The 24,802-nt window shown below is 43.0% G+C and overlaps 1 protein-coding gene and 1 non-coding gene across 12 annotated transcripts in view; both read right to left on the reverse strand.

The window, feature by feature from the left end:
• Positions 1–24,802, reverse strand: part of DCLK2 (doublecortin like kinase 2) — a 190,274-nt gene that overhangs the window by 119,483 nt on the left and 45,989 nt on the right. The window lies entirely within an intron of this gene.
• TRNAS-GGA (transfer RNA serine (anticodon GGA)) lies at positions 16,130–16,201 on the reverse strand. The gene has a single exon. It is a non-coding gene; the product is annotated as a tRNA-Ser (tRNA).

Raw genomic sequence — 24,802 nt, forward strand, 5'->3', positions numbered from 1 at the left:
TTTCTTCATCATCTATTAAGGTATTTCTTCAAGAAGTCTGATTATCGTCCCCTTTCACAAGTGAGGACACAGGTTCAGAAAGGCCATGTAAACAATTCAAAACCCCAACCTAGCACAGAGACTCCAGTTTGCTCCCATAACCACCGACAACTTGCCTTCCCAGGGATGGGGGTAGTATCTGGTGATGCAGAGACAGTCAAAGGCAGCCCCAAGGAAAGAGGAGGATCTGAGTCAGCATCCCTTTAAAACATCTTATCTCTTTGTCTGGAACATTCTTTCCAAGGCTCTTATGAAAAACCTTACACAGAATTGAGGGCTTTTGTTTTTCTCATTGAATCTGCTTTATACTTAATTTGACTATTCAACCACAAGTTGACTAAAGTGATGAGCTGCATCTTGGGCACTTCTGTGTCTGTTAAGCATAAAGTCTTGAACTCAAATACTTGATTTACCATATGACTTCTCCTGGAGCTTGGCTCATTGTTAACTCCAGTACAGCTTCCATAAATAAAATGCTTGAAGTCGATTCTGATGTCAACAAATACCAGAGGTAACTGACTCTAATTTGAAACAGAAGTGAGGGAAACAAATGCTGTAGGTTAGCATGTTAAATAATACATAAAGGAAACAAAAGAAACTAAAAACATCCAGAAAGACTCTCTTTCCTTCTCCTCTCCTTCCTTTTTTTTAACCCTTCATTCTATTAAACAGAAAGGGTGCAATGGCTTAGAAACCATTATCTACTATTACCATTCAGAGAAGGAAGATCTGGGGTCAATGATGACATCTCAAATTACTCAATCAATATCCCTGCTGGGTAATTCAGATGATATCACCTAAGACACTGTGCTAATTATATACAAGATGTTGACAGATGTGCTTCTGAAAACTGACTGCAGATCTAAAGAGGAAGTCAGAAGGGAGTGATGAAAGATTCACAGAAGAATATGTGGCAATGCAGGGAATTAAGTGGAAACTACACTAAATAATTATTTGATTCATGACAGGATTATAAAACTTTTTCCTGAGTAATGGGAAAAAAATCAGACATTTCACAATCCTCTGTCTAAAAGAAAGATTTAACATATTTAGATTTAACAATTTAAGATTTAACAATTTAACATAACACAGTCTGATTTCACTGTTACAGAAATCTTTCCGAAAAGAGAACTAATGCGTTTAACATATCAAGCCTCAAACTTCAAACTAGGGTTCAGGCCAACTGTGTTCTAATTACAGCTGTGCGGTTCACCACAATGACCCTAACTTCAGAGCCTGAAATCACACTACTCTCCTGAGGAAAAGAGTTAGCAAACCACACAAACAAAGAAATTTCAAAGGCATCTTTCAAAACTTTGTAGAGTAGTTCTCATTTGCTCTGAAGACACATTTTCCTTCACGTCTTTCTGCCAAGAAATGAATGTGTACCTCAAGTTTATCACTCTCTAATCCCTAATACGTTTCAACTTCTCCTTTTTGCCATGACTTGTTTGCATATTTCCAATGAGAACTCTGCGAAGATAGAAAATGAACCCTGGAAGACCGGTCTTGTAGTAAAGATGCCGATAAACTGGTAAGAGCCAAATACTGGGACGCCAACAAAGCTCTATGTACCAGATGTCTTTGAATGGCTTCCATCTCTCAGGAACCAAAATCTTAAGGGCTTACTCCTCTGTTTCAGCACTCCCTTCTAACCCCCCGTTTAGATCCTCAAAATGAAACACCAACAGAAACACCTGAGAAATAAAACCTAACCCTGTCATCACACGCACTGCTGGCAGAGACCACGTGGGCAGTCAGGGAAATAGCCAAGTGCCAAACTCTAAATATCTCACCTTACCTTACATAGCTTTTCAAACACAACTCTGAAAATGAGTCATGATCTGGGAAAGGAAGGCGAGCATGAATCATCCTACAACCTTTATAAGATTAATTTTCTGAGAATGTAATGAAATATGGCCTAGTGTTAAGAACTAAGAAATATTATGGAATTAAAACTCGTAGGCTAAGAAAATGCCATGCAGACTTCTGCCACCCCCAAAAAAGAAAAAACAGAACATTCAAAGCCACACACAGTTGGTAGTATGGCTTCAAAATCATAAATGTAATACCTGCCTAGCTGAGTATGTATGTTTGAAGGAAAAGAATGAGTTAAAATGAAGTGCCATTCATTCCCCTAACTAGGTAGAGAGTTTTGACAGTAAACATTTAAAATAAAAAAAAAATCTGAATAAAGAAGTTTCTCATCCAGCTTTTCTACACAATCAATAAAAGCTTTGAAAAGCATTAGATACACAAACATGATAATTCTAGTTATAATCTGCTACTGTATCTTATTTACCTATTCTAACCACGACACTGTTACTACTAACATAACCTCTTTACAGTACTCACTGGGCCTCCCTGGTGGCACAGTGGTAAGCAACCCAGCTGACAATGCAGGAGGTGTGAGTTCTATCCCTGGGTTGGGAAGACATCCTGGAGAAGGGATTGGTAATCCACTCCAGTATTCTTGCCTGGAGAATACCGTGGACAGAGGGGCCTGGTAGCTACAGTCCACGGGGTCACAAGAGTTGTACACGACTCAGCAACTAACCAACGCCAACAACAGTACTCACTGTCTTAAGATCTAAAAGTATACATGGACTATCACAAGAAACATTTAAGAAAATAAAAATAAAACAGCAGCACCATCACAAAATTTCACTCCTATGAAAAGCAGGCTATAGGAAGAATAAGCAGAATATAGAAAAATTCTTATCAGTGCACTGACTTACCTGCAACATTTGAGCACAGGGCAGTAGTTATTTCATGCCTACTGTAAAGTCTTTTGTGAAAAAGTCCTTTCTCCCCAGAACTGTCTTCAGGAGTGACTCTGGCACTTTCTCCTGCCAGCCACACAGCATCACCACCGGAGACCTCAACCTACAGGCTCCTCTGCTATCACTGCCACAGGCCCCTCAGGTTCTGGAGACCCACGGGGCCTAGAGGGGCCTACATGCTCGCTTGGGGAAGCCGGTTCTGTATTTCCTCAACAGCCCCACTCACCCAAACAGAACAAAGGTATCTAATCTCTTCTATTAGAGCTTAAATTCTAAGGCAGAAGTACTGCAAAATATTAATAACAAATAGAGAAGCTAAACTAACAAATCATCACCAATTTCATTTTAGAATCTGAGTCATTTTAATGTACTTTATGGAAGAAACCTGTTCTGTTTCTTGTTTTTACAAAGGGAAAATTATATTCTACATTCCCCTCCTTGACTTACTAATATTAATGGTTTATTGACTTACTAATATAATGGTTTATTAAAGCTTCACTTTTACGCCATACTGAGATAATGACCAACGGCACCTTTATAGACTATATAAGGCTAAGTGGGGACTAAGCAGTGACATTCCAGAGGTATATTTTGCTTGTTACATTTGCCAAAATGTACAACAAACCACCTCAGCTGGATAAGAAACAAACAAGATTAACTTCATATAAACATTGAAATCATCCTTTTTAAAAAGACAGACTGCAAAGACAATAATGCTCCAATATCCCGAACTATATTCTTGGCTCAAAACCGGCATTAGGTTTGGCACTGCAGAGCCACCGGAGCCTGAACAAGCTGGTTTCTGCCTCTCCCAGCAAGGGCCAACACCACACTTCACTGTGAACGACACATGACCCATTCGCTCTGTGAGAGCCTCTGCATGAAATGACTTAGCTCTTTTCTGCATTCTCTTGGAAAGAAGAGACTTTCAGAGACTTCAGAAACACCAGCATCAACTACAAAACTCCCCTTCTCCCTCTGTGGATTCTCATTTCAGCTGCAGACACCTGGGAGACCACAATTTAACCCTGCGCCCCTGTATAAGTACATAACCACCCCATGCCATGGCTAACCACCGAGTGCCATCTGAAACCACAGATAGAGTTTCCCTGGCACCCACCCAGCAGCCTGGACGCACACTCCTTCAGGCACCTAGTCTGCACTGCATCACTTCACGCTGGCATCACTTCAGACTTACAATTGTGCTTTTCCCCAACAGTTTGTGAGCTTCTCGAAGATGGAGACCATATCTTCAGTTCTTTGCTAGGGATCACACATTACTGTACACTGGCAGGTCCCCAGTAAATGTTTCTTTTTGCAAAATAATGCTCACCTTTAAATAACTGAGACCTGAAAAATTCCAAAGCAGACACAACCTTTCAAACTTTCCCACTCAGATTTCTAAGTTCATAAGCCTTAGACTTGTTCTAGCTATCACTGAGCATAATTTGCCAAATAGTAATTTTGTTTATATTTCATTTATTGTGGCAAAAAAGTAACCTTTACCGATAGTTACAGTGGGCCAGGCACTGTGCCTAGGACAAGGTTTACAAGAATACACCTCGCTGAGTCCTCATGCCCCCTTAGAGAGTACACAGGACTGCTGCATGTGTATGTGCGTCCAATTCTTTGCAACCCCATGGACTGTAGCCTGCCAGGCTCCTCCGTCTATGGAATTTTCTAGGCAATAATACTGAAGCAGGTTGCCATTCCCATCTCCAGGAATCTTCCCAACCCAGGGATGGAACCCAGGTCTCCTGAATTGGCCGGTGGATTCTTTACCAGATGAGCCACCAGGCAAGCCCAGATTGGACGCTCACTCCCTTTTAAACAAGGAGGAACTGAGGCAAGGGAGTTAACCTACCTTGCCCAACATTTCACAGCCAGTGTGGGAGAGCCAGAAGTCATACCCAGGTAATTTGGCCATGAAGCCCAACAGTTTCCCCTCTGTTCTTGGGAGAAATGTCTTCCGTTTATTACTGGTTTATGACATTCGACTTTGAAGCAACTCTCATATTTTATTACATCTAATCTCAATAAGTAACGTGTGAGGTAACTTCTCTCATTACAAATGAAGAACAGGCAGAGATAAAAATTTCATGCACACATCTGTAATGAAAGCATCAGACGAAGTAGCAAATTTCTTTATCTTAAAAGCCGATGTATAGGGATCTCCCTGGTACTCCAGAGGTTAAGAATCTGCCTTGCAATGCAGAAGATGCGGGTTCGATCCTTGGTCAGGGAACCAAGATTCCACATGCTGTGGGGCAACTGAGCCCAAGCACCACAACTAGAGAAGCCTGAGCACCCAACCAAAAAGAAAAACAAAAAAAAATCCAATACCTAATGCTTCCCACAAAGCTCCCTTCCATATGCGAGGTTATAATTAGACGGCAGCTGAAAAAGGATGTGGTTTGGGGGTCCAATAATATTTTCACAACACGTTTTGTTATGGAACGGAAATAAGGAAAATACAAGTGGGTTACATTTTATGAGTAATTTCCCCAAACTCATTTAAATCCTGTGTGATTTTTCCTACGGGGAGGAAAAAGTTATAAAGCGAGGGAAGTTCCCAAAATCCTACACACACTCTAACTCTGTTTCACTCCTAGAGGAACTAATAACGTGTGTCACTAATCCTTCGTTACGGGCAGTTTCTGTCACTTTTTGTTGGTATTTTAGCCCGACAGAGTGGACGCTTCATCAACATTTTTTTTTTCCCATCTGCAGTCATTTCACTTTTACTAGTAGGGACAAGTCTCTCGCTTCTGGGACAGACCTCACTACTGTCCCCCGATCCCGACCCCTCCCTGCACCCAAGTCCTTTGCATACACTTCACCACCCCTTGACACAAGGGCTTGTTGCAAAACAGAATGAGGCAGAAGCAACGTTCTCAGTCCAGGCTTCCAGTTGCTCCCCTGGGCTTCCGACAGAGGCTGGGAAGGCCTGGGCAGGTTCGCTGCGGGCAGGAGCATGAGAAAGCTGTGGCAGAAAGCGGCCCCTGCCAGGCCACCCCCACTCTGCCTCACAGCTCAGCGGGCACCAGCAGAGCTATGCAGCCAGCATAGCTGGCTGAAAGGGCGACAGAGCAATGCTTATTGTGCTGATTTCTGAATGCAACTGAATTCAGGGTGATTTATTATGCAACAAGAGATCACTGACATAATTCTGTGAATTGTGATGGACGAGGCAAGCTTCATCCTGACAGCTCTGGGAAGTTTTGATTATTAGTCCTACCTTCTATCAGCTCATATACCTGTTTATACACATTTAAAATGCATTTGTGCAGGCCTTGCTAAGCTGCTACGTCATTTCAGTCATGTCCGACTCTGTGTGACCCCAGAGACGGCACCCTACCAGGCTCCTCTGCCCCTGGGATTCTCCAGGCAAGAACACTAGAGTGGGTTGCCATTTCCTTCTCCAGTGCATGAGAGTGAAAAGTGAAAGTGAAGTCGCTCAGTTGTGTCTGACTCTTCGCAACCCCAGGGGCTGCAGCCCACCAGGCTCCTCCGTCCATGGGATTTTCCAGGCAAGAGTACTGGAGCGGGTTGCCATTTCCTTCTTGTGCAGGCCTTACCCCAGGTCTATTAACAAGAATCTCCTGGTGCGTGGGGTCTATTTTTGTTTTTTAAACTCCACAGGTGATTCTGATGGACGGTCATGATTCAGGACCCCTAACTGACAGTCCTAAAAGATGAAGGGCCAGCTTACTCACAGGCCAGATTTGGCCTTTTCCTCTCAGGCAGGGCTTCACAGTCCATGGGAGACAGTGACTCAGGTCACGTTCACAGAGAAGCACATCAAAAGTAAGGATGTCCCTGTAGAGACAATGGATTCCAGAGCCTCCTCCCCAGCAGCCCCTAACACTACTACTTCCTGCAAGGACCTCTGGGGATGCCGATAAGAACGAGGACATTTCATTTGCCAAGTACCATGTGTCAGCCCTGTGCTAAGTGCTCTGGCATAAATCTTACTTTACTCGCATTTTTTAAAGAGCAGTGAGGTTACTTGATGAAAGTTATCCCATTAATAAAAAAGGTGGACCCAGGAATCAATTTCTGTGCAAATGAAAAGCTCTTATTATTGTTATTATTACTTGGCCATGCCACACACCTTGTCGGATCCTGGCTAGGGACCGAAACTTCACCCCTGGAGGTGAAAGCGCAGAGTCCCAAGCACTGGATGGCCAGGGGATCCCCCAAAGCTCCCATTCTTTATCTCTAAAACAAACCATTCCAGCACCAGTACCTCTCGCTAAGGCTCCAAGGAAAACGCACTTGAAGCAATGACCTCTCAAAGGTCTCTAGGATGAGATGCAGGCTAGCTGAGATTTCCCATGGATACTTTGGCCACTGTTAGGGACAACAAGGCAGGATGGCAGGGAAAGAAGGGATATGGCAGGGATACGGGACCTGGGGTGGGGAGGAAAACCAGGTCACAGATGGAGATCTGGGAGCAGTCATTTCGTGAATCACATAATTTTTCAAATATTGGACATCCACAGCTCAAAAGCGGTTTCCAGAAATTTTCAAATTTGATTTTCAAAAATGAAAATCCAGAAGCTTGGTCCAATATGTATACAACTTTACACAGTAGATAGACTACCAATAACATTCATCAAAAAAAGTATTTATTTGGCTGTTATAAATTTATCATTATCTTTTATTTTGTAGCCTCTACATCTCTGCAACTAGGAAGAAAGGCCCTGCAGAGAGAGCTAGAAGACGTGGTTTGAGCTTTACCAACCTACTTCTCAGCCAGTTACCAACGGCACTGAGAAGTCACAGCCTCTTCAGAGCCCAGGTTATGGTGAAACCACACTCCAGGCCCCTGGAGGCTCTCCCACATTGCAGGGTAAGAAGAACCTGCTTACATCTTCACTGTGATGCTTCCGACCCCTTCTCCACCCTGAATGTAAAGAAATCCCGTCTTCCTCAGAGTCTCACACCATCTAATTTATCACTTCATATCTTCCAGTTCTGACAGTCTCCCTCTTTTCCGAAAAGCTTGAGACCTTGGTTCATGGTCTCTCCATACCAAGTATCCCTTCTATTATCCTGAGTGACATCACAGCCCATGCTGATGGTCAGGACAACCTCCTCACCCCTAGCAAGGCCAGTACCACCGCAGGTCCTCAGTCACCGTGGCTCACTGCTGCAATCTAGACCTCATCATTCTGGGGACCCCCACTTCTGAATCTTTAATACAGCCCCCTGACCACAAACTTCCTGTTTTTCTAGCCCTTTCAGTCCTAATACACCCATATATTGATCTCTGCTTTTGAACTGTGGTGTTAGAGAAGACTCTTGTGAGTCCCTTGGACTGCAAAGAGATCAAACCAGTCAATCCTAAAGGAAATCAGTCCTGAATATTTACTGGAAGGACTGATGCTGAAGCCCCAATACTTTGGCCACCTGATGCAAAGAACTGATTCATTAGAAAAGACCCTGATGCTGGGAAAGATTGAAGGCAGGAGGAGAAGGGGACGACAGAGAATGAGCCGGTTGGATGGCATCACCGACGCTGTGGACATGAGTTTGAGTAAGCCCTGGAAGTTGGTGATGGACAGAGAAGCTTGGCATGCACAGTCCATGGGGTCGCAGAGTTGGACACGACTGAGCAACTGAACTGAACTGACTGATCTCTGGGATCTGAACCGTTTACTAGCCTCCTTGCTCCTGGTACAGGTTTCTCCCCATTCAGCTCAGCCTTCATGATCTACTACCAGGACCTGATACATCCCCTAACTGCCCACGACTGAGAAATCCCCAGTTCCTGTCAACCCAGCTTTTAAATACTCCGCTCCTCACCTGGGCAATGGGTGCAGCTGGATAAAACCCACACGGCTCTGTACACTCGTGATGCCGTTATGAAGTCTGCGGTTCCCACCTGACCAGAACCCTCACAGCTGCTTACCCCCTTCCAGTTCTCTTGCATATTCACGCATCTATCTCAAACCTTCATTTTCTTCATGGAACTTTTTTACTATCAAAAATGCTAAATGACTTATTTTCTGCCTTTCCATGATGGAATTTAACCTTCACGCCAACAGAGGACTTTCTTATTCACAGCTGTAGCCCCCATTCAACCCACTGAGACATCTTTGCACAGTAAATGAAAGAACCCTTCCTGCTGAGGACGGGTTAGTCCCCACCCTTCACAGTCTTTCTCAGCAGCGCCTGTACTGACCACCAGGCACCCGTCACCCATCACACTGTGTTCTGTCTCATCCACTGCTCTCCCCGTGACGGCGGTGAAAACCATTAGTCACCAATTACATGCCTTCTGCTTAGCTTGGTGGTTGGCCTATAGCAGACACTCGCTATATTTGAGTAATAACATTTAAATGCCTGTTTCTCTTCAGGGCAGCATTTTACAGAACATGAGCTCAAGGGGATACTAATAGGGTATTCCACAATGAAGGGATCTATGATCAAATACTTTGGGCAATGTTCTAACCCAACACCAGGGCCCAGTTTCACAGAAGGCAATTTTCCCACGGACCAGGAGGGTTGAGGGAGCGGGGCAAGATTTCAGGATGATTCAAGTGCATTATATTTATTTTGCCGCCACTGATCGGACAAGAGGGGGAGCTCAGCTGGTAATGCGAGCGATGAGGGGCAGCCAGCAGAGAGGGGACATGATTCAGGGAACTACTGTGAAGAAGAACCACAAACTCAAACCGTAACCCCACCATACACCAGGCTTCAGAAAAGAGATGGATTTTGAGAAGACAGAAAAACAAGAGACTTTTGGATATTTCAAAACCTTTGCTGTGAATACAGATGAAGCTTCACTCGCTCTCTGCAACTCATCTCCTGCTGTATGGCCTGGCTTGTAACAAGCCATGGACCATTACCAGGCTGTGGCCCCAAAGCTGGAGATTCCTGTACCAACAGGCTTTGTCACTGCAGAGTTTTTCAAAGCTTCTGATATGCTCATATGCACTTTGAGTCTCCAAAAGTGATGCCTTTCCCAAATACAACCTAGAACTCTGGAATACAGATATACACACACACGCACATATATATCGTGTGTGTGTGTGTGCACACATATGTATGGTACATGTATGTTTGTGAAGGGACGTAAGGCACAGTGGATTTTGACTTTTTTTAAAACCACTGCCCAGAGAATAGGGAAAAATAATAATTTAGAAAACCAGTCTTCTAAAATTTGGCTTATAAATTGTTTAAAAGCATTCTAAGTAACCATTTCATTATATAATGAATGAAATTGAGGTTCTGTCAATGGCCTAACATTATCATCTGGCTAAGGCAAGTCAGTGAACAGTTATTTAGAAGATGAACTCATTTAAAGATCAAAATAGTAACAAAAGAGAGAGTGAGGGCATTGCTAGTCTGGCCTCCTGAGTGAAACGGAAGGCCGCCAGGAGAGAGGGAACATGATTCACGGAACTACTGTGAAGAACAACCACAAACTCAAACCATAACCCCACAACACACCAGGCTTCAGAAAACAGAAAAACAAAAGACTTTTGGATATTTCAAAACCTTTGCAACAAGCAAGCAATTATTGATGCTACCCAGGCACTTAACTATTATACCATCACTGTACATGATTGGTTTAAAGGTGATAAGACAACTTATAGTCGTTCAGTCGTGTCTGACTGTGACCCCATAAACTGTAACCTGCCAGACTTCCCTGGAGATCAAAAAACAAAGCCAAAAAACACTGACGCGTACCATGAGCCCTTGCTGCATACACATAAATACAAATAGACACACACTGCATCCATGAGTGACTGAAACCTTCCAAGATGTTTCCAGCTGTCTTGTCAACACAGCAAGTACTGCTTTATCTGTTTATTTCACAAAACAAAATGTCCATAGGAATGTCTCACAATATTCTGAACACAAAAGTGTCATTCAGAGGAGAATGCTTTCAAAAGGTGCAGTCTCATTTCCTGAATTTTAATGTTGTATCACAAACACTGAAGTCTGCTTTCCGAAGGAATTCCTTTAACTGTGCAATCATTAGAGAGACTGGACAATATTTTGGAGCCTGCCAGTGTCTTTAAGGGAGTAACAACAGCCCTTATGTAGTCTGTACTCTCAACTTTTTTCATCTCCTCATTTTGTTACAACCTTTGTTTACACAAGATGACTCATGAACTGAAACTAATGTAACCTACCATTAGCTGGATACTTTATTTTTACACATTGTAATTAGCTGACACTCAATGATGGTTATTAGTACCTTGGGTTATGAAACCCACAACACCTTCACATTCTCTTATCAGAGAGAAGTAAATGTATTTCAGGTTTAATCTGAAAATGTCTGACACAGAACAACATTTTCTATCTTCTGAATCAGCTCTCTCAAATTTTAAAAAAACACTGTGTTGGTTGTCATATGAATGTATTACATCTTATACCAGCCTTCAAACAGACAAACAAACAGTAACCACCTTTTGCCATGCTGATACATAGTTTTGCATTACAAGTCAGCTCACTATGATAAAACAGCTGACATTCAAAGTGCACTTGATCCTCCGCTGCAGATCCTACAGTTGCAAATTTGCCTACTTTCTAAAGTGTATTTTTGGCCCTAAATCAACACTCCTGGCACTTCTGCAATCATTCGCTGACATGAGCACAGTGACAAGAAAATCGGAGCCACCCAACAACTCCCAGCTGAGTTTGAACGAAGTGACACTCTGTTGTCGGGTTCCTGCTCACGTACTTCTCATGATCTATTTAGTGCCACTGTTTTTGTATTTGGGGACTTGCTATCATTTCTCTCTCAGACGGCCCCCAAATGTAGAGCTGAAGTGCTACCTAATGCTCCTAGGTTCAAGAAGGTTGTGATGTGCCTCACAGAGAAAAATACACGTGTTAGACCCAATTCGTGCGGCCATGAGTTACAGCATTGTCGGTCCTGAGCGCATCATCCTAAATGGATAAACACTATATAGTAATTACATATTAAATAAAGCTTCAGTCAACCGAAACACACTTAAAACAAGATTGTGTATTGACTGGTTGATGAAGGTTCTGACCATGGGTTCACAGGAACCTAACTCTGTTACCCAGGAGAAACATATCAGTATTTGCTAATTCAGTGTCTGTGACAACTTTATAGAACATAACTACCATCAACAATGAGGCTCTCTTGTGTTTTGGAACCTACCACCTGGCACTGAATGTCTAAGAAGTCAACCACTCCTCTCAGAAGAACGTTACTGTTAACAAAATGGAGCTGAATGCAGAGGGCTGGGGGGAGCTCCGTTCTCCCTGACACTGAAGCACAGGCGGGACATGTGAGGCTGTGTGAGCAGCAGCCAGTCCTGAGCTCTCCAGTTTGGTGGCAGGCGAGGAGTCCTTCCAAGTCTCACAAGACCCTGAGAGCAAGCGAGGATGCCACAGCTTATGCCCACATTCATCTCCACAAGGAGTCCTGCATTTTCATTTTGCACTGGGCCCTACCAATGATGTAGCTGGTCTTGCTCCCAGGCTTCCTACTCAGCAGAAGGGGCAGCACACGTCACCCAGAGAAGGAACAGAACAGTTGAGGGCAAGGATGGTGAGAGGTGCCGAGATGGCAGAATCAGCTCAGTCGCTCAGTTGTGTCCGACTCTTTGTGACCCCATGGACTGCAGCATGCCAGGCATCCCTGCGCATCACCAACTCCCAGAGCTTGCTCACTCACGTCCTTTGCGTTGGTGATGCCATCCAACCATTTCATCCTCTGTCATCCACTTCTCCTGCCTTCAATCTTTCCCAGCATCAGGGTCTTTTCTAAGGAGTCAGTTCTTCCCATCAGATGGCCAGAGCAATGGAGCTTCAGCATCGGTCCTTCCAGTGAATATTCAGGATTGATTTCCTTCAGAATTGACTGGCTGGATCTCCTTACAGTCCAATGGACTCTCAAGAGTCTTCTCCAACACTACAGTTCAAAAGCATCAATTCTTGGTGCTTCAGCTTTCCTTATGGTCCAACTTTCACATCCATACATGACTACTGGAAATACCATAGCTTTGACAATGGACCTCTGTTGGCAAAGTAATGTCACTGCTATTTAATATGCTGTCTAGGTTGGTCACAGCTTTTTTCCCAAGGAGCAAGTGTCTTTTAATTTCATGGCTATAGTCACTATCTGCAGTGATTTTGGAGCCCCCAAAAATAAAGTCAGCCATTGTTTCCCCATCTATTTGCCATGAAGGGATGGGACCAGATGCCATGATCTTAATTTTCTCAATGTTGAGTTTTAAGCCAGCTTTTTCACTCTCTTCTTTCACTCTCATCAAGAGGCTCTTTAGATCTTTGCTTTCTGCCATAAGAGTGGTGTCATTTGCATATCTGAGGTTATTTACATTTCTCCCGGCAATCTTGACTCTAGCTTGTGCTTAATTCAGCCCAGCATTTCCCATGATGTTCTCTGCATATAAGTTAAATAAGCAGGGTGACAATACACAGCCTTGATGTACTCCTTTCCCAATTTGGAACCAGTCTGTTGTTTTATGTCCAGTTCTAACTGTTGTTTCCTGACCTGTACACAGATTTCTCAGGAGGCAGGTCAGGTGGTCTGGTATTGCCATCTCTTTCAGAATTTTCCACAGTTTATTGTGTTCCACACAGTCAAAGGCTTTGGCATAGTCAATAAAGCAGAAGTAGATGTTTTTCTGGAACTCTCTTGCTTTTCTGATGATTCAACAAATGTGGGCAGTTTGATGTATGGTTCCTCTGCCTTTTCTAAATCCAGCTTGAACATCTGGAATTTCTCGGTTTGTATACTGTTGAAGCCCACTTGGAGACTTCTGAGCATCACTTTGCTAGCATGTGAGATTAGTGCAATTGTGCAGTAGTTTGAGCATTCTTTGGAATTGCCTTTCTTTGGGACTGGAATGAAAACTGACGTTTTCCAGTCCTGTGACCATTGCTGAGTTTTCCAAAGTTGCTGGCATAGTAAGTGCAGCACTTCTAACAGCATCATCTTTTAGGATTTGAAACAGCTCACCTGGAATTCCATCACCTCCGCTAGGTTTTTCATAGTGATGCTTTCAAATGCCCACTTGACTTTGGACTCCAGAATCTCGGGCTCTGGGTGAGTGATCACACCATCGTGGTTATCTGGGTCATGAAAATCTTTGTGTATAGTTCTTCTGTGTATTCTTGCCACCTCTTAATATCTTCTGCTTCTGTTAGATGGCAGAATAGATCTTGTCACCCTGCTTATTTAACTTATATGCAGAGTACATCATGAGAAATGCTGGGCTGGAAGATGCAGAAGCTGGAATCAAGATTGCTGGGAGAAATATCAAGAACCTCAGATATGTAGATGACACCACCCTTAAGGCATAAAGTGAAGAGGAACTAAACAGCCTCTTGATAAAAGTAAAAGAGGAGAGTGAAAAAGTTGGCTTAAAGCTCAACATTCAGAAAACGAAGATCATGGCATCTGGTCCCATCACTTCATGGGAAATACATGGGGAAACAGTGGAAACAGTGTCAGACTTTATTTTTGGGGGGCTCCAAAATCACTGCAGATGGTGACTGCAGCCATGAAATGAAAAGACGCTTACTCCTTGGAAGAAAAGTTGTGACCAACCTAGATAGCATATTCAAAAGCAGAGACATTACTTTGCCGACTAAGGTCTGTCTAGTCAAGGCTATGGTTTTTCCAGTGGTCATGTATGGATGTGAGAGTTGGACTGTGAAGAAAGCTGCAAGCCGAAGAATTGATGCTTTTGAACTGTGGTGTTCGAGAAGACTCTTGAGAGTCCTCTGGACTGCAAGGAGATCCAACCAGTCCATTTTGAAGGAGATCAGCCCTGGGATTTCTTTGGAAGGAATGATGCTCAAGCTGAAACTTCAGTACTTTGGCCACCTCATGCGAAGAGTTGACTTATTGGAAAAGACTCTGATGCTGGGAGGGATTAAGGGGCAGGAGGAGAAGGGGATGACAGGGGATGAGATGGCTGGATGGCATCACTGACTTGATGGATGTGAGTCTGAGTGAACTCCAGGAGATGGTGATGGACAGGGAGGCCTGGCGTGCTGCAATTCATGGGGTCGCAAAGAGTCGGACACGACTGAGCAACTGAACTAAACTGAAGCTCACCTTGGCTGTCTGCTTTCACCGTGTTTGTTTAACTTATATGCTGAGCACATCATGAGAAATTCCAGGCTGGATGAGTTACAAGCTAGAAACAAGACAGGTGAGAGAAATATCATCAACCTCAGATGTGAAGATGATACCAATCTAATGGCAGAAAATGAAAAGGAACTAAAGAGCTTCTCGATGAGGGTGAAAGAGCTGGCTTAAAACTAATTATGGCATCCAGCCTCATTACTTCATGGCAAATGGAAGGGGCAAAGATGGAAGATGGAAGTCCTCTTCTTCGGCTCTAAAATCACTGTGGATGGTGACTTCTGCCATGAAATCAGATGACTGCTTCTCGGCAGGAAAGCTATTACAAACCTACACAGTGTGTTGAAAAGCAGAGACATTACCATCCCAACAAAGGTCTGTATAGTGAAGGCTATGGTCTTTCCAGTGGTCATGAACAATTTTGAGAGCTGGACCATAAAGAAGGCAGAATGCCAAAGAATTGATGCCTTCAAACTGTGGTGCTAGAAAAGACTCCTGAAAGTCCCTTGGCCAGCAAGGAGATCAAATGAGTCAATCTTAAGGGAAATCAACCCTGAATACTCATAGAAGGACTGATGCTGAAGCTGAAGCTCCAGTATTTCAGTCATCTGATGCAAACAGCCAACTCACTGGAAAAGTCCCTGATGCTGGGAAAGACTGAGGGCAGGAGGAGAAGAGGGCATCAGAGGATGAGATGGCTGGATGGCATCATCCATGCAATGGACATGAACTTGGGCAAATTTCAGGAGAAGATGGACAGGGAAGCCTGGCGTGCTGCAGTCCATGAGGTCACAAAGAGTTGGACACGACTAGGTGACTGAACAACAATAAGCTCACCTCCTCTCAAGAGCACACCAAAATCACAGCTAACCACAGAACAATCATTGTTGAACAAGACTGGAGCCTACCAGCAAAGATCTACAACTAACAAAGAAGGAACCACAACAAGATGGGTAGGAGAGATAAAAGTGTTAGTCAGTCAGTTATGTCTGACTCTTTGCAACTCCACCCACCAGGTTCCTCTGTCCACAGGGTTTTCCAGGCAAGAATATTGGAAAGAAAGTGAAAGTGAAGTCACTCAGTCGTGTCTGACTCTTTGTGACCCCATGGACTGTAGCCTACCAGACTCCTCCCTCCATGGGATTCTCCAGGCAAGAGTACTGGAGTGGGTTGCCATTTCCTTCTCCAGGGGATCTTCCCGACCCAGGGATCGAACCCGGGTCTCCTGCATTCCAGGCAGATGCTTTAACCTCTGAGCCACCAGGGAAGCCCCAAGAATATTGGAGTGGGTTGCTATTCCCTTCTCCAGAGGATCTTCCCACCCAGGGACTGAACCCAGGTCTCCTGTGTTGCAGGCAGATGCTTCAGTGTTTGAGCCACAAGGGAAATCCAGGAGGGATGGATACACGATATAATCAAATCCCATACTCCCTGGGTGGGCGACCCACACACTGGAGAATAATTATATCACCGAGATTCTCCCACAGGAATGAGAGTTCTGAGCACCACATCAGGCCCCGCAGCCCAGTGGCCCAGCAGTAGGATGAGGAGCCCTCAGGGCATTTGGTTTTGAAGGTCAGTGGGGCTTGATGACAGGAGCGCCGCAGGATTGAGAAACAGAGAGACCTCACTCCTAAAGGTACGGTAAGGTGAAGTCGCTCAGTCGTGTCCGACTCTTTGCAAGAATACTGGAGTGGATTGCCATTTCCTTCTCCAGGGGATCTTCCCGACCCAGGAATCGAACCCGGGTCTCCCGTATTGGAGGCAGAAGCTTTAACCTCTGAGCCACTCCTAAAGGGCCCATGCAAAATCTCACAGGCACAGGGACCAAAGGCAAAGGAGTAATTTGATAGGAGTCTGCTAGTCTTGGAGCTCTCCTGGGGAGGCTGTGGGGAGGGAGGAGTAGACTCTGGCTCTCCCTGGGGATTTGCACACTGGTGATAAGCATCAGGAAACAATCATCTGTGAGCTTTCCTAGAGGCTGACATCTTGGCACCAAGACCTGATCCCACCCAATAGCCTGTAGGCTCCCCTGCTGGGACACCTCAGGCCAACCAACAAACTAGGCAGGGACACCCATCAGCAGATAAGCTGCCTAAAGATTCCCTGAGCCTCTAGACACGCCCCTGCCCACCAGGGGACCAAGACCCAGTCTCACCCACCAGTGGGCAGGCACTGGTCCCTCAAATTACAAAGCCTGCCCAAACCTCCACACCAGCCTCATCCACCAGGGGCAGACACCAGAAGCAAGAAAGTCCAGTTCCACAGCCTGCAGACCAATTTCACAAATGCAGGCCAGAGACCACCCTGGGGTGAGCTGGCCTCTAGGCCTTGGGTGACAGTAGGGAAGTGCCCTGTTGGGACGTATAAGGCATCTTCTACAGAGTCCACTTCTCCAAGGTTGAGAAACACAGCTAACCTACCGCATACACAAAAGTGCAAACAGCAAATTACACACAATGAGGAAACGGGGAAATATGTTTCAGCTGAAGAAACAAAATAAAATCCCAGAAGACGGGGTTTTAAGTGACATGGAGATGGAAAATCTATCTGAGAAAAAGTTCAGAGTGGTGATCGTAAAGATGATCAAAGAATTCAGGAGAATGAAAGCACAGAGCAAGAAATCAGAAGTTTTCAACCAAGAATCAGAAAATATAAAGGACGACCAGAGAGAATTGAAGAACACAATAACTGAAATGAAAAATACACTAGGAGGGATCAGCAGTAGACTAAACCGGGCAGAACATCACCTCGGTGAGCTGGAAGGTACAGCAGTGCAGAGATCACTGCTGCTGAACAGAGAAAAGAACGAGAAGAAATGAGGACAGTCTAAGAGACCTCTGGAACAATATCAAGCATGCTAAGGGATTATAGGAACCCCAGAAGGAGAAGGGGGGCGGCGGGGCTGAGAAAATGCTTAAAGAGAATAGCTGAAAACTTCCCTAACCTGGGAAAGGAAACTGTCACCGAAGTCCAGGAAGCATAGAGTCCCATAACAGATCACCCACAGAGGGGCACACCAAGAAACACTAGGCAAAATGATAAAAAATTAAAGATAAAAAGAAAATATTAAAAGCAACAAGGGAAAAGCAACAAATAACATGCAACAAAAGTCCCATAAGGCTTTCAGCAGCAACTCTGCAGGCCAGAAGTGGATGGCATAATATACTTAGAGTGATGAAAGAGAAAAAGAAACTACAATCAAGAATATTGTATCCAACAAGGCTCTCACTCTATTCGATGAAGAAATCAAAAGCTTCACAGGCAAGCAAAAGCTAAAGGAACTCAGCACCATCAAACCAACTTTACAACAAATGCTAGTGGAATTTCTCTAGGCAGAAAAGGCCACAATTAGAAACAATAAAATTATGAAATGGAAAAGCTCACTGGCAAAGCAAACATACAATAAAGGTAAGAAATCTCCACACACAAAGCTTGTAGGGTGGTTAAAAGACAAAAGTAGTAAATTCATCTGTATCCATAATAAGCAGTTAAAGGATACACAATTAGATGTACAATATAATATCAAAACCAGTAATCATGAGGGAAGGAGAGTACTAATGCAAGGTATCTAAAATACATTTGAAATTAAGAGATAAGCAATTTAAAACAAGCACATACATAAACCAACTGCTATACAAAAGCTTCATGGTAACTGCAAACTAAAAATCTATAATAGATATAGACACAAGGAAAAGAAATCTAAACATAACAGTAGAGATAGTCACCAAATCACAAGAAAACAAAAGAAGGCGGAAAAAGACCTACAAAAGCAAATCCAAAATAACTAACAGAATGGCAATAGGAACATACATATTGATATTACCTTAAATGTAAACAGATTAATTGCTCCAATCAAAAGATATAGACTGGCTATTGGATACAAAAACAGAACCCATATGTATGTTGCCTACAAGAGACTACCATCAGATCTAGAGAAACATGCAAACTGAAAGGGAGGGGATGGAAAAAGCTATTCCATGCAAATATAAATCAAAGGAAGGCAGAGCAGTGAAACTTACATAAGACAAAATCAGCTTTAAAATGAAGACTGTTACAAGAGACAAAGGACACACCATAATGAAAAAAGAATCGATCCAAGAAAAAGATGTAACAACTGTAAATATATATGCACCCAACACAGGAGAACCTCAATATTTAAGGTAAACGTTAATGGACATAAAAGGAGAAATCACATTAACAAAATAGCAGAGGAATTCAACACCCCACTTTACAACAATGGACAGATTATCCCGACAGAAAATCAATAAGGAAACACAGTTCTGAAGTGACACATTAGACCAGACGGTCTTGATTGATGTTTATAGAGCATTCCATCTGAAAGCAGCAGAATACATATTCTTTTCAAGTGAATACGGAACATTCTCCAAGACAGACCACATGCTAGGCCACTAAACAAAGCTTGGTAAATTTAAGAAAACTGAAATTGTATCAAGCATCTTTTCCAACCATAACACTATGAGGATAGAAATCAACTACAAGAAAAAAACTGCACAAAACAGAAACACATGGAGACTATAAATAATATGCTACTAAACAACCAATGAATCACTAAAGAACTCAAAGAGGAAATTAAAGAAATACCTAGAGAAAAATGAAAATATGCAGATCTGAAACATATGGGATACAGTAAACGCATTTGTAAGAGACAAGTTTCTGGCGATACAACCTAACGTCAGGAAACAAGAAAATTCTCACATAAGCAACCTAATCTTATGCCTAAAGCAATTAGAGAAAGAATAAACAAAACCCAAAGTTAGTGTGCTAAGTGGCTTCAGTCACAAGCAACTCTTTGCAGCCCTGAGGACTGTAGCCCACCAGGCTCCTCTGTCTATGGGATTCTCCAGGCAAGAATACTGGAGTGGTCTGCCATGCCCTCCTCCGGGGGATCCTCCCAACCCAGGGACTGAACCCACACCTCCTATGTCTCCTGCATTGGCAGGTGAGTTATTTACCACTAGTGCCACCTGGGAAGCCCAAAGTTATTAGAAGGAAAGAAAAAAAGAGCAGAAACAAATGAAATACAGACTATAAACAATGGAAAAGATCAAGGAAACTAAAATCTGGTTCTCTGGAAAGATAAAACTGATAAGCCGTTAGCCACATTCATTAAGAAAAAGAGGAGAGGGTCCAAACCAACAAAATCAAAAATGAAAAAGAAGACGTTACAACAGACACCGCAGAAATACAAAGGATAGTAAGAGACTACTCCAAGCAACTAAATGTGAACTAAAGAGCCTCTTGATGAAAGTGAAACAGGAGAGTGAAAAAGTTGGCTTAAATTTCAACAGTCAAAAAACTAAGACCGTGGCATTCAGTTCCATCACTGCATGGCAAATAGATGGGGAAACAGTGGGAACTGTGACAGACTTTATTTTCTGGGCTCCAAAATCACTGCAGATGGTGACTGCAGTCATGAAATTAAAAGGCACTTGCTACTTGGAAGAAAAGTTATGACCAACCTAGACAGCATATTAAAAAGCAGAGACATTTCTTTGCCGACAAAGGTCTGTCTAGTCAAAGCTATGGTTTTTCCAGTAGTCATGTATAGATGTGAGAGTTGGACTATAAAAAAAGTTTAGTGCTGAAGAACTGATGCTTTTGAATTGTGGTGTTGGAGAAGACTCTTGAGAGTCCCTTGGACAACAAGGAGAGCAAACCAGTCAATCATAAAGGAAATTAGTCCTGAATATTCATTGGAAGGACTGATGTTGAAGCTGAAACTCCAATACTTTGGCCACCTGATACAAAGAACTGACTCACTGGAAAAGACCCTGATGCTGGGAAAGATTGAAAGCAGGAGGAGAAGGGGACAACAGAGGATGAGCTAGTTGGTTAGCATTACAGACTCGATGGACACTGAGTTTGAGCAAGCTCTGGGAGTTGGTGATGGACAGGGAAGCCTGGAATGCTGCAGTTGATGGGGTCGCAAAGAGTCAAACATGACTGAGCAACTGAACTGAACTGAATTGATATGTCAACAAAATGGACAATCTAGAAGAAATGAATAAATTCTTAGAAAGCTATAATCTCCCAAGACTGAACCAGGAAGAAATGGAAAATATGAACAGACCAGTTACCAGTACTGAAACTGATTCATTAATTGAGAAACTCCCACCAAGCAAGTCAAGGACCAGATGGCTTCACAGGTGAATTCTACCAAACATTTAGAGAAGAATTAACACCTATTCTTCTGAAACTATTCCAAAATTGCAGACAAAGGAACATTTCCAACCTCATTCTGAGGCCATCATCACCCTGATATCAAAACAAGACAAATATATCACAAGAAAAGAAAATTAAATTATAGGCCAATATCACAGATGAAAACATTTGCAAAACTACTCAACAAAATACTAGCTACTAAACTCCAATAATATATTAAAAGGATTACACACAATGATCAAGTGAAATTTATCTCAGGAATGAAAGGATTTCTGAATATCCACAAATCAATCTGACACACATTAAAAAATTAAAGAGTAATCTCGGTAGACTATCTCAATAGCTGCAGGAAAAGCTTTTGATAAAATTCAATATCAATTTATGATAAAAACTAAAACCTCAACAGAAAATGGGCATACATGCTCGGGTCATGAACTCCTTATTGCCAAATTCAGACTGAAATTGAAGAAAGTGGAGAGAACCACTAGACCATTCAGGTATGACCTAAAGCAAATCCCTTATGACTATACAGTGGAAGCGAAAAATAGATTTAAGGGACTAGATCTGATAGATAGAGTGCCTGATGAACTATGGACGGAGGTTTGTGACATTGTACAGGAGACAGGAATCAAGACCATCCCCAAGAAAAGAAATGCAAAAAAGCAAAATGGCTGTCTGAGGCGCCCTTACAAATACCTGTAAAAAGACGGGAAGCGAAAAGCAAAGGAGAAAAAGAAAGACATACTCAATTGAATGCAGAGTTCCAAAGAATAGCAAGAAGAGATAAGAAAGCCTTCCTTAGTGATCAATGCAAAGAAATAGAGGAAAACAACAGAACGGGAAAGACTAGAGATCTCTTCAAGAAAATTAGAGATACCAAGGAACATTTCATGCAAAGATGGACTCGATAAAGGACAGAAATGGTATGGACCTAACAGAAGCAGAAGATATTAAGAAGAGGTGGCAAGAATACACAGAAGATCTTCACGACCCAGATAATCACGATGGTGTGATCACTCACCTAGAGCCAGACATCCTGGAATGTGAAGTCAAGTGGGCCTTAGGAAGCATCACTACGAACAAAGCTAGTGGAGGTGATGGAATTCCAGTTGAGCTATTTCAAATCCTGAAAGATGATGCTGTGAAAGTGCTGCACTCAATATGTCAGCAAATTTGGAAAACTCAGCAGTGGCCATAGGACTGGAAAAGGTCAGTTTTCATTCCAATCCCAAAGAAAGGCAATGCCAAAGAATGCTCAAACTACCACATAATTGCATTCATCTCACACGCTAGTAAAGTAATGCTCAAAATTCTCCAAGCCAGGCTTCAGCAGCACGTGAACTGTGAACTTCCTGATGTTCAAGCTGGTTTTAGAAAAGGCAGAGGAACCAGAGATCAAATTGTCATCATCCGCTGGATCATCAAAAAAGCAAGAGAGTTCCAGGAAAACATCTATTTCTGCTTTATTGACTATGTCAAAGCCTTTGACAGTGTTTATCACAGCAATCTCTTGAAAATTCTGAAAGAGATGGGAATACCAGGCCACCTGACCTGCCTCTTGAGAAACCTGTATGCAGGTCAGGAAACAGCAGTTAGAACTGGACACGGAACAACAGACTGGGTTCCAAATAGGAAAAGGAGTACGTCAAGGCTGTATATTGTCACCCTGCTTATTTAACTTCTATGAAGAGTACATCATGAGAAACGCTGGGCTGGAGGAAGCACAAGCTGGAATCAAGGCTGCCAGGAGAAATATCAATAACCTCAGATACGTAGATGACACCACCCTTATGGCAGAAAGTGAAGAGGAACTAAAGAGCCTCTTGATGAAAGTGAAAGAGGAGAGTGAAAAAGTTGGCTTAAAGCTCAACATTCAGAAAACAAAGATCATGGCAAATGGGCCCATCACTTCATGGCAAACAGAAGGGGAAACAGTGGCTGACTTTATTTTTCTGAGCTCCAAAATCACTGCAGATGGTGACTGCAGCCATGAAATTAAAAGACCCTTACTCCTTGGAAGAAAAGTTATGACCAGCCTAGACAGCATATTAAAAAGCAGAGATATTACTTTGCCAACAAAGGTCCATCTAGTCAAGGCTATAGTTTTTCCAGTGGTCATGTATGGATGTGAGAGTTGGACTCTAAAGAAAGCTGAGTGCCGAAGAATTGATGCTTTTGATCTGTGGTGTTGGAGAAGACTCTTGAGTCCCTTGGACTGCAAGGAGATCCAACCAGTCCATCCTAAAGGAGATCAATCCTGGGTGTTCATTGGAAGGACTGATGTTGAAGCTGAAACTCCAGTAGTTTGGCCACCTCATGTGAAGAGTTGACTCATTGGAAAAGACTCTGATGCTGGGAGGGATTGGGGGCGGGAGCAGAAGGGGACAACAGAGGATGAGATGGCTGGATGGCATCACCGACTCGATGGACATGGGTTTGGGTGGACTCTGGGGAGTGGGTGACGGACAGGGAGGCCTGGCGTGCTGCGGTTCATGCGGTCGCAAAGAGTTGGACATAACTGAGCAACTGTACTGAACTGAATACACAGTCAAGGCCATATATGACAAACCCATAGCTAACAAACTCAATAGTAAAAAGCTGAAAGCATTTCTTTGAAGATCAGGAACAAGAAAAGGATGCCCACTCTCACCACTTTTATTCAACATAATTTTGAAGTCCAAGTCACAGAAATCAGAAAGAGAAATAAAAGGAATCTAAATTGTAAAGTAAGAAGTGAAACTGTCGCTGTTTCCAGAAGACATGATGTTATACATAGAAAATCCTAAAGTGACTTCCAGAACATTACTAGAGCTCATCAATTAATTATATAACATTGCTGGATACAAAATTAACATACAGAATCTGCTGCATTTCTCATATACTAACAGTTAAGTACCAGAAAGAGAAATTAAGGAAACAATCCCATTTAACACTGTATCAAAAAGAAAAAATATTTAGGACAAACCTACCTAAGGAGGCAAAAGACCAGTACTCTGAGAATGATAGGATGCTGATGAAAGAAATTAACTGTGTTATTGAATTGGAAAAAATCAGTATCTTTAGTATGACCATACTACCCAACCTATCTACAGTTTCAATGCAATCCCTATCAAGCTACCAACAGCATTTTTCACAGAATTAGAACAAGAAGAATTTTCATTTGCATGGAAACACAAAAGACCACGCATAGCCAAAACTATGCTTAGCTGGAGGAATCAGGCTCTCTGACTTCACACTGTACTACAAAGCAACAGTAATCAAAACAGTATGGTACCAGCACAAAAACAGATACATGCATCAATGGAACAGCACAGAAAGCCCAGAAATAAACCCATGCATTTACGGTCAATTAATCTACGACAAAGCAGGCAACAATACACAGCTGAGAAAAGACAATCTCGTCAGTAAGGGGTGCTGTGAAAACTGGATGGCTTCGTGTAAAAGAGGGCTTCCCTGGTGCCTCAGATGGTAAAGCATCTGCCTGCAAAGTGGGAGACCTGGGTTCGATTCCTGGGTCAGGGAGTTCCCCTGGAGAAGGAAATGGCAATCCACTCCAGCACCCTTGCCTGGAAAATCCCACGGATGGAGGAGCTTGATAGGCTACAGTCCATGGGGTCGCAAAGAGTCGGACACGACTGAGCGACTTCACTTCATGTAAAAGAATGCAATTAGGATTCTCTAA

Source organism: Ovis canadensis, chromosome 17, assembly GCF_042477335.2.
Source record: "Ovis canadensis isolate MfBH-ARS-UI-01 breed Bighorn chromosome 17, ARS-UI_OviCan_v2, whole genome shotgun sequence".
NCBI lineage: Eukaryota > Metazoa > Chordata > Mammalia > Artiodactyla > Bovidae > Ovis > Ovis canadensis.